Below are 12,245 nucleotides of genomic sequence, written 5' to 3' on the forward strand. Positions count from 1 at the left end.
TACTCGAATGTGTTGGATATATTTCCTAAAACAAAAGAGTGAAGTTGCTGATGTTTTTTGAAAGTTTAAATCATGGATTGAAAATCAAAGTGGCTGCAAAATTAAAGTAATTCAGACTGATAATGGTACTGAATATACTGTTGATAGATTTTCTAAGTTTTGTGAAGATGCAGGAATTGAACATCAATTCACTGTAATATACACTACTCAACAAAATGGAGTGAGTGAGAGGAAGAATAAAACTGTCATGGATATGGCTCGGTGTTTGCTGTTTGAGAAAGAAATGCCAAAAAAGTTTTAGACAGAGGCAGTTAATACAACTTTGTTCTTGCTAAATAGGTTACCAACTAAAGTTTTAAAAGGAAAAACACCTTTTGAAGCATAGTATGGTTTTAAGCCTTTTGTTCTTAATTTAAAAATATTTGGTTGCCTATGTTTCACTCATGTCTCAAATGTAAAAACGAGAGAAGCTAGATCCAAATGCAGAATATGGAGTTTTTGTTAGTTATAGTAATGTCACAAAGGGTTGTAGAAATTTTCATCCTTTAATAGGTAAGTTGAAAGTATGCAAAGACGTCAAGTTTGATGAAACTACCATATGAAATTGGGATAAAAATGAACCTGAAAATGTAAAAAAGAATCAAAAGAGCTTCTTGAAGATGAAAGAATTGACATGTTCATGTAAGAGGTACAAGGTCACTTGCTGAAATTTATGAATGGTGCAATGTAGCAGTACTTGAACCCGTAGGGTATGATGATGATGCTAAAGACCCAAAATAGATTGATGCAATGGAGGAGGAGATGAGAATGATTGAGAAAAACAAAACCTGGCAACTTGTGGATCGACCTGAACATAAAAGGACCATTGGCGTGAAGTGGGTTTACCGAACCAAACTTAATGTTGATGGCTCGGTTAACAAGCATAAAGCAAGGCTGGTTGTGAAGGGTTATGCTCAACTATATGGCGTCGACTATTCATAAATGTTTGCACATGTGGCAAGGTTAGATACTATAGAAGGTTTCTCTTTGCATTTGCATCACAAAAACAATGGCGGATTTATCAACTTGATGTAAAGTCAACCTTCTTAAACAACAATCTAGAGGGAGAAATTTTTGTTGAGCAACCTGAAGGTTTCGCAACAAATTTAAGTAAGGTTTACTTGCTTTAAAAGGCCTTGTATGGCCTAAAACAGGCTCCAAGGGCCTGGTATAGCAGAATTGATGAAGAATTGCAGAGTAAGGTGTTCAACAAAAATGTAAGGGTGGATCAACCTTGTATATTAAAATTGTTGATGATGATCTGATTGTTATTTCACTATATGTTGATGACTTGTTTGTGATAGGAAGCAATGTGAAGCTAATCAATGTATTTAAGACTCAAATGATGCAAGCTTTTGAAATGACAGATCTAGGAGAAATGAATTTTTTTCCTAGGTGTGGAGGTTCAACAAACTCAAAATGGAATTTATATCGGACAACAAAAATATGCTAGGGATGTGTTGAAGAAATTCAACATGGAAAGTTACAAGTCGGTAAGTACTATTTCTCAAAATGAAAAATTCAGCAAAGATGATGGTGCTGAGAAGGTTAACAAGACAGCATATAGGAGTATTATTTGATGCCTTATGTTCTTGATAGCAACAAGACCTAATATAATGTTTCCTGCAAGTTTATTATCAAGATTTATGTATTGTGCTAGTGAGTTGCATTAGACAGCAGTAAAGAGGATTCTTAGGTATATAAAGGGAACTCTAGACTATGGTTTGAAGTTTGAAAAAATAGAGAAGTTGTTTCTTCATGGTTATTCTGACATTGATTGGGCAAGTTCATTAGACAATATGAGAAGTACATCCATATAATTTTTAGTTTTGGATCTAGTTATTTTAGTTGGAGTTCAACAAAGCAGGATGTCATGGCACAATCAACAGCTGAAGCTGAGTATGTTGCAGCAGCTTTAGCTGCTAATCAAGCTCTTTGGTTAAGGAAATTACTAACTGGTCTAAAGATGACCCAATAAGAAGCAATAACAATTTTTGTGGACACCCAGGCAGCCATAGCAATTTCAAGAAATCCAGTCTTTCATGGCAAGACTAAACACTTCAAAGTTAAGCTTTATTTTGTTAGAGAAGTTCAAAAAGTAAATGAAGTTAACTTGGTTCACTGCAGTACTGGTGTTCAACTAGCTGATATTCTGACGAAGGGATTGCCAAGATCAAGATTTGAAGTATATTCTGACAAAGGGATTGTCAAGATCAAGATTTGAAGTATTGAGAGAGAAGATTGGAGTTTGCAGCAAAAATAACAAGGAGGACGGGAGGAGTGATAGAAAATGCTATATTTATTGCATATTAGTTTTGCTTTGAATTAGCTAGTCTTTCATTATCTTATCTTTTTCTGTTTAATTCTAAGTTGTTGAGATATACTAGAGACGTTTGTTGAGTTATCCTCTATGTTAGTTGTGTATAAATTAGTAGAGATAGAAATTAAATAATAACATCATTTTTTCCCCAACACAATAACTTGAGTGTTTACCATTTATAATCCAACAGTGTTCCCAGATTTCCACAAAAAAATGTGTGTATCCTCCACTACAAATCCTTCCTCTTCCTTCTCAAGGGTTTCATTTACACCTTCCATGTACTGGAGTGGTGTTCTATCTCATCAATTGCTAGGGATAGAAGGTTGGCTTGAGCATCCTTAATTTGAATATCACCTTCCAAATCACCCATTTGTTCATCAGTTTGAATACCCAGTACCACAGCCTCTCGAATAGCTTCAATCTCATCATGACTATCTGAAACTTCATCTCTTCAGATAGTTAGAACTTCAACACTTTTCGAATGACTTTCCGGATGAGCACTTTCTGGAGCCGTCTCTAATTCACCTTCTAGAACCTTCTATAATTCACCTTCTGGAACCTTCTCCTTCTTCCTTTACAGAGTATGTCCTGAATTTTAGGAGCATTTAGATTTTGTCTTTCCGGAGCAATGTCTTCTTTACTTTCTGGAACATTAACATCTGAACTTTTTGGGACCTATTCAATTTGGCTTTCCAGAGCTATTATTGTATTGTGCGGATCTTGACCTTTCGGATGAGAACTCTAACCTTCCAGATCTCTTACAGCTTCACTTTCCCCTCCTTGTAATATTTTACCTTTTGAACCCTCTAGCTTACTTTATATAGCATCAGCTGATTAGCCTCCATACCTAGAGGATGAACCTACAACACCAGCAAGTAGGGGTGGTAATAGGCCAGGCCCCTACACAGGGGCCTATGGCCTGGCCTGTTTAGTTAAAAGGCCAGGCCTAGACCTATTAAATAGCCTATTTAGTTAAATAGGCCCAGGCCTATATACGAAAGCCTAGCCTACGAGCCTGCAGGCCTGGCCTGTTTATATATATATATATATATATATATATATATATATATATATATATATATATATATATATATATAAGTATAAAGTCAGATAACCCTAGGAGTCTTGTGGCTTTGTCGAATTGTCGTGTCTTACTGTCTAGTGTCTTCCCCAAATCGCCGACGCGGAAGTTGCGAATCCGGCGATAAACATCAACGACGTGGAGGCTGTGAGCGGCGAGGCTTCGAGAGGCGAGTGGAGAGGACAACTGCTCTTCTGCTATTCAGCTTGGCTACGACGGGCTAGAAATTAAAGAGGTTAATGTAGTTTTCTGCTATTAGTTAATTTTTGTTTACTTGTTTAGTAATATAAATTAAATATGGAGGTTAGTATAGTTTTCTGCTATTATTTTCTGCCATTAGTTTAGTTTTGTTTACTTGTTTAGTAATATAAACTAAAGATGGAGGTTAGTGTTTACTGTTGTCTGTTTAGTAATTAATTACTAATTTTTTGCTAAGTAGTTTAGTTTACTTCATTTCTTTGTTTTTCTTTGTTTATGTTAATTAGGTTTTTGAATGCTACTAGCTCTATTACAATGTAGTATCTGTTCATATACTTTCTCAACCTACTGAAACACAAAGAGCTAATAACGCCTCCACTAAGACTCGAACTCACAATCTTCCACATGAAAGTCCAACCCGGGTACCATGTAGTATCTGTTAATTAGGTTAGTGTTTAGTAATTAGTTTAATTTTTTGAATTAGTGTTTGGTAATTAGTTTCTGACTTTCTGCTAGTAATTTTATTTTGTTTATGCTAATTATGTCTTAGTAATTTTCTGCTAATTAGTTTAATTTAGTAAAATCTAATCTTTTTAGTTTAGTAATTACTAATTTTCTGCTAATTAGTTTAGTTTAGTAAAATCTAATCTTTTTAGTTTAGTAATTACTAATTTTCTGCTAATTAGTTTAGTTTACTGTATACATGTGTCTTTATTAATTTTCTTTGTTTATGCTAATTAGGTTAGTGTTTAGTAATTAGTTTAGTTTTTTGAAAATTTGATCTTTTTTGTTTAGTAATTACTAATTTTCTGTTAATTTGTTTAGTTTAGTAATTAGTTTACTTTACTGTATACATATGTCTTTATTAATTTTCTTTGTTTATGCTAATTAGTTTCTGCTAGTAATTTTCTTTTGTTTATGCTAATTATGTCTGTAGTAATTTTCTGCTAATTAGTTTAGTTGAGTAATTACTATACTAATTATCTTTCTTTATGTTGTTTTTGTTATTTCTGCATGTCTTTATTTATGACCTCTCATTGCAAAGTTTCTAAGACATCTTCTGCATGTTTAGTTGTTTATAATATTTAATATTAGATGGATACTAGATGTTAATTTGTTTGTGTATTGATGGTAAAATATTTATGAAATTATATAGGATGACAAGTAACAATACAAATGAATCTATTCCTGAAGAAGTTAATGTGCAAGTTACAACTACAACTCCATCAATTTCTTCAAGTCAACCAATTGAAAGTAACAATTCTGAAGAAGTTAATAGGGTTGAATCGGTTGCTGATGATTCAATCATAACAAAAAAGCGGAAAAAAACATCTTCGGTTTGGAATGATTTTGAAGAAATTGAACTTGCTAATCGTACAAAGAAAGCAGTGTGTCTGTATTGTAAGGAAAAATACTCTACTGGGGGAAAGGGTGCAAGCACTAGCCATCTTAAGAGGCACTCAGAGATTTGCTTGCAGCGGAAGTTGCATATCTCTCGACAAAATAAGCAAACAACAATACAATTTCGCCCGCCTAGTGAATCTGGTGGTAATCCTTTTATTGTTCCAAATGCTAAATACTCCAATGAAAACATGAGGGAGATTATTGCTAGTGGAATCATGGTGCATGAGCGACCATTTAGCATCGTAGAGGATGACATGTTCATGTGGGCTTTTGAATATGCAAATCTAAATTTTAGAAGAGTCGCTCGTAAAACAGCAAGAAGTGATTGTTTGCAATTGTATGAAGCTGAAAGGAATACTTTGAAAAAGATTTTGAATAATGTGAGTAAGGTTAGCATTACAACAGACATGTGGAAGTCAAGCCACCAAATAATTGAGTACATGGTTGTGACATGTCATTTTGTTGATGCTAGTTGGAACTTTCAGAAGAGAGTTTTGAATTTTGTCAAAGTGCCTCCTCCTCGACGAGGAACAGATATAGCAAATGCTATTTTCAAGTGTTTGAGGGGATGTGGCATTGAGAATAAAATATTCTCAGTAACTGTTGACAATGCATCTTACAATGACTCTTGTGTTAGAAGTTTGAAAGAAAACATGTCATTGAGCAGTAAGTTGGTACTTGATGGACAACTATTTCATGTTAGATGTTGTGCTCACATTCTGAATTTGTTAGTGCAAGATGGTCTTAACACTATTAAAGATGTCATTCACAATGTTCGTGAAAGTGTGAAATTTATAAATTCTTCAGATGCAAGGCTAAAGTCATTCCATGAAGTTGTTGAATTAAAATGATTAAAAGAAAGGAAACTTATTCTTGATTGTCCAACAAGATGGAACTCCACATTCTTGATGTTGTGTACTGCAAGCAAATTTAAACATGCCTTTTCAGATTACAATGAGAAAGAACCACATTATAAGTATGCGCCATCATTTGAGGATTGGGACAAGATTGAGAAGGTTTGTCAACTTTTGGAGGTTTTTAATGATGCCACTCATGTCATTTCAGGTAGTGATTACCCTACTTCTAACTTGTATCTTGCTGAAATTCAAAGGGTGGAAAAGGTTATTGATAATGCAGCTGAGTGTTTTGATATGTACATGAGTGAGATGTCAAAACCTATGAAAGCAAAATTTGACAAATATTAGGGGGAATGTAAATTGCTAATGTCTATTGCATGTGCTTTAAATCCAAGGATGAAATTAAATGGTATTAAGATAACTTTTCCCTTATTGTATAAAACACCAAGTGATGTTGAAAAGAATGTGGAGAAGGTGAAAAGGGCATTAGAAGAATTATATCTTGATTATGTGAACTTGTATAGTCAAGATGCTTCTTCTACTAGTGGACATAGTGAAGTTAATGTTGAAAGCAGCACTCTGGTTGATGGTGGACAACAAATGGATAAAGGGATACAAGAAATATTGAGTATGGTATACCAAAGTCAATCAATTCCTCTTACGAAATCAGAGTTGGAGACTTATCTTGAGGAAAATCTTTTTATTCCTTCTTCTTCTTCACCATTTTGTGCCTTGGCGTGGTGGAAAAATAATAGTCCAAAGTTTAAAGTTTTATCAAAGATGGCTTCTGATATACTAGTTGTTCCTATTTCAAGTGTGGCATCTGAATCTACATTTAGTGCTGGGGGAAGGGTGATTGATGAATATCGTGCTAGCTTAAATGAGCAATCTATTGAAGCTCTTATTTGTGGTGGGGATTGGCTTCGTAACAAGTATGGGCTGAAGAAAAAATCAAAGGTAAGAATCTACTTATTACTTTAATATTTTATATTATTTTATATTACTACTTATTATTTTAATATATTTATGATTTATGAATTATGAGCACTTGAACTTATAATGGACTTCATTATTTATTCTCAATTTTTTTCATTGTGTAGGAGAATCCTGGACAAGAGGAGATTATGTTGAAGCCATGACTTTTTCATTTTATGTTTGAATATTAAGTATAATGTTTGTATGTTTGTATTGTGAACTTTGTTGTTAAACTTGTGATATGACTTTTGTATTAAGGACTTGGTTTTTGTATTATGAACTCTTATTTATTAAACTTGTCTTGTTGGAAATTTTATTATGAAATATGAATTTGGTTTTGTCATTCATGATTATTGGTTGATGTAATTTAATAATATAATCATTATTTACAGGTAAATATTAAAATGTAGGCTTTAAATAGGCTTTGAGCCTATTTAAATAGGCTCAAAGCCTATTTAGAACCTACTTTGAAGCCTTTTTAAAAGCCTATTTATTAAATAGGCTTTTAAAAAGGCTTCAGGCCAGGCCAGGCTTACTGTAAGTCCAGGCTTGAGCCTAAAAAAAAGCCTATATACAGGCCCAGGCCCAGGCCTAGGCTTTATATTTTTTAACAGGCCCAGGCTTAATTTTCAAAAGCCTAGCCTGGTCTAGCCTATTCCCACCCCTACCAGCAAGCAGCCTTGACTCCAATATGTCCTTTTTCAAATCTTTCCCGAACACTATTTCAACAGTCTGAGGTGTGTTAAACTTTGTATTTCTTCTTCAATCACTTTTCCTTTACACATCTCAGCCTCCTTGGCGGCTAACTTTTGTACATGGATTTCATCTATGTATTTGATCCTTGTATTTTTTGGAATGTAGTCTGTGCCAAGGCATTTAAGTAATTCCTCTCTTAGCTTCATGTGGGGGATTTCCTTGGGCAATAATGTCAATGTTACTAATTCTCCAGTCCTTCCACTTCTTTACACACATTAATTTTGGCTAAAGGTCCTCATCAATTAATATATAATCTCTCCACCTTCAACAAAGAGAGATTCTGGGAGATCTTTCAACTGAGTTTGCTTTGCTAATGTCGTTGCATCCACATTAATTTGCCTTTGAACTGCTTCCTTGTGAGTCTGGCCCTGGCTTGCATCAAGCAACACATCTTTGCATACTTGACCAATTACATCAATCATGTTATCACTAGTCACATCTTCAAGCAAGCTACAAGTTCTTGTGGGATGGACTTAACGGAGGCTTTAATTGGAACACTCATAGCCTTAGGAGATTCAACATGGGCAGGAGTTGCAATTTCCCCCTTAGCATCAACCTTTACAACTTGTTTGGCTAGCTGACTCTCACCTTCTCATCTCTTACCTTTCTCTTCCCTAATCTCGTTAATTGAACCTTCTTATAGACTTTGATTAGAGCCGCATTGGAAGAGCTAGAAGTAGTAACATCACTTTTCTTTTTAGTGGAGGTCCTTGCTTTTGACATTGGTGCATGAGGCTTAGTGCAAAATAGGTATGTGTTATTGTGGATTGCCTCACCTTAACTCCTTTCAACTTCATTAGATGGGTTATCATAAACCAAAACCTCACCTTTTGAGTCAACTTTTTGTTCACCTTGTTCATTGCCTTTTCAATATAGAGCCTGAGGAAGTTAGAAATAATTTTCCTCCAATCACAGTTGTAGTTTGTCATTATTTCACTCAACAATGTCATCTTCTCCGTGGCAACATCATCAAATCCAGCTACTTTGTTTTCAAGTATCTTGCTAATTATGTCCATAGCCTTCTCATGCTTTAATTTTTAACAGTTTCTTCTCAAAAGAGAATTTCAACTCAGTAGATAATCCTTTACCGTGTACTTCATTCCAAAACTCTGATTAGTTGTAAGTGTGACCGGAATAATCTGGTTTGGCCCCTCCCACCATTGGAATGTCATACGTCGCCCTTATGTCTTTAGCAGTTATAACAAAATCTGTACCACCCACTTTGGAATGAATCTCATCTCCCACAACTTCCGCGTTCACATAGAATTTTGTATAATCCAACTTGTGGATTGTCTTGTAATCGGAACTTAGAAATTTTATCAGCCCACATTCCTAGAATGCTCTCACAATTTTCATCGTCAACTCCCTGTCAATTGCATACTGAAGATGCCCTGCACGGTCTAAAATGCAATCTGACTTGAACTTATTACTCAAATCACAATTTGAAAAAGAGTTTAAAAAAACTGGGTTTTTGAGAATTGTAGAGAATTTGATAGCTTGAACACTTAAAGAAAGATTTTTATAAAGTGACGGTTAAAATGTGAACATTGCGTTTTGTTTGTGCAAAATGAGTCATATTTTTAAAATTCAAATCGAATCTAAAATATTCTAAAAAAATAGGTCTTTTTTTAGAACGGAAAAACGATTTCATAAATTAAAGGAGTCAAGCTCCAAAACAGACACAATAGTAGGAAACAGGACAAAAGAGTCAACACAGCCAGACTTGGACAAGGCCTCCCGGGCAAGGAAATTGGCGACCTTGTTCACGGACCGTTTGACAAACATAAAGTTAAGATTAACAAAATTACTAGCTAGTTTCCTAACCTCAATAATGATAAGGTCGAAAGATGTAAGCAAACAGTTTGTGTTGATTCCAATGATAACCTTTATAAAGCATCTAATTCCACCTCAACATAGTCTTCATTTAACTCCTTTAGCCATTTTAATGCTTCCTTCACTCCCGTTGCTTCATGTAGGTCCCAATACAAGTGCCTATATCAAGATTTTGTGTATGAGAGTAAAAATTGAAAGTACATGTAGTATTTTCCATAGAGTAATTTCATTGTCAACCTTTATCCTGGCCCTTGTACATGTACTTCCTCTACAAACCCGTATTGCTTCCTTTAGTCCATAAAATAAAATCAATCGTTATGTTGTGCATCCGTATGCACCATTCTTGGTGCATACGGATGCAAACGACGTCGTTTTGGAGTGACGGTGCCGTTAATGTCACCGTTTTCACTCCATCAATCATTTTTTTTTTTTTGTAAAAATTACAAAAAGTGCGCTTCGTTCATAATTACAGAAGAGCATGTTAAAGAATTGCATAAATACACATCCATAATTGCATAACTACACATCCATAATTTCATAACTACTACACATCCATAATTGCATAACTACACATCCATAATTTCATATTTACACATCCATAATTGCATAACTACACATCCATAATTGCATAACTACACATCCATAATTGCATAACTACAAATCCAAAATTGCAAAACTATAAATCCAGAATTGCAAAACTATAAATCCAGAATTGCAAAACTATACATCCATAACTTAATAACTATACATCCATAATTGCATAACTACACATCTAACAGTCAATATACGAAATTAGATTGCAATTGCGATTGCGATTACGATTGCACATACTTTGAATGCGAATTTCAAAATGCTTAACTGCCAAAAACCGAAATGGAAACTTGGATAGCGAATGGAAACTTTGATAGCGAATGGAAACAAACGCCGTTAATGGGATTTTTTTTTTTTTTTTTTAAAAGACTGAAGATCGCACCATTACTCCAAAACGACGTCGTTTGCATCCGTATGCACAGCATAATTTGCGAAATAAAATGTGTAGCTTAAATTACGAACTTGTGACCTCTTACTAAGATTTCATTTTCGGCCATTTCCTTTTTGCTATCAAACTTGTACTCCAACCTTCACTCCTACTTATATAGTCTTTCTTTCACTGCTTCATGTAAACAAACTTGCACTCTTAAACTTGTACTCCTTTCCTTTACTCTTTCAAAATAGCATATCTTGAGATTCAAAGCTTAAACCTCTAGGTAGTAATGCTTAACTTTTGACCAATGTTCTAAGTTACTTATTGGTAAATTGTTGGGTTCATTACATAGAGCTTGATTTCTAAACCTTTACTTCTTGGTTCAACCTTTAAGATCACACAACTTGGAGATTGATTTCCCTTTTAATTTTTTGGAACGAAACATGGTTGGACAAGACACGATAAAATGAAATATGGAGTTCTAAAATACATTTGGCTCATCAAAATCTTAATTACAATTTATTCCTAACAAAATAAAATATTCATACAAGTAACAAAACTTTTTTGAATAACATTAATTTAATGACATTCAAACGAAGAATGAGAAGTTTTTTTTTTCTGACAAAATACTCAAAGCAATACAAATGTTTTCAAAAAAAATTAATATATAATAAATTTCAAAACAAATAAATAATAGTACTAATGTTCATAAAATATAAATCTGAATAATAATTAATTGCCAACAACGAATCTAGCTTCTTTTCAAGTGTAATCTTCAATTAGGATCAAAATTGAGGAAAAAAAATCACTTTATTATGATGATCAATGAGTTTAACAAAACAAAGTTCATTTGGGGGTTCTATTTGTACCACCTTAATTACTATTTACACCACCCTTTGATAGGTGTCCTATCTTTATGGGTGGTGTAAATAGAACAACTTGTTATTTACACTACCTTCATTAAAATTAGTCAAACATTATGTTTTTATTTAAAATATTTATTATTTATTTTTAAAATATTAAAAATAAAAACAAACAAACAAACAAACAAACAAAAAAACCTCGCCTTCTGAAGAAGACGAGGTTTTTTTTTTTTTTTTTAATGTTGTAATTTTTAAATTTTTAATTAAAAATTATTAATGGAATCTCGTAAATTACATTTGATCAAGTTGGTGTAAATAGACATATTTACACCCTTATTACTATTTGGGTAATTCTATTTACACCACATATTTTGCTATTTGCACCACCTATTTAGTAGGTCAAATAGCTTTATAGATGGCATAAATACAAATTTGCTATTTACACCACCAGCATTAAATATGGTCAAAGTTTATTAATTGTTTTTCATTTTTTCATTAAAAAAAAAAAAAAACCTCCCTCCCGTCAACTTCTCCGGTGGGACTGCCTTCTCCGGTGGGTTGTTTAAAAAAAAAAAACTAGGAAACCATCGCCTTCTCACCGGAGAAGGCAACCCAGGGGTCGCCTTCTCACCGGAGAAGGCGAGATTCTTTCTTTCTCTTTTTTTTTTTTTTTTAAATTTTGAATTAATTAATTATTATTTAAACCTAATAAATGTGATTTAATTAAGGTGGTGCAAATAGCATTTAGACCACTCAATAGGCTATTTGCACCACCTATGTATTTATTATTACAAGTTTTTAACTTTTTATATTTTCAATGTACTTTTTACCTCATTTTAGTCAAAAGGGGGTGCAAATAGCAACACCCTACTATTTAGGCTGTCATTACCCCTGCAAAGATCTCCCACTCTCAAAAATGAGTCCCACTTCCACATCATCCCATTTGCAAATTATC

This window comes from Ipomoea nil, unplaced genomic scaffold (assembly GCF_001879475.1).
Source record: "Ipomoea nil cultivar Tokyo-kokei standard unplaced genomic scaffold, Asagao_1.1 scaffold0681, whole genome shotgun sequence".
In the NCBI taxonomy this organism is placed as follows: domain Eukaryota; kingdom Viridiplantae; phylum Streptophyta; class Magnoliopsida; order Solanales; family Convolvulaceae; genus Ipomoea; species Ipomoea nil.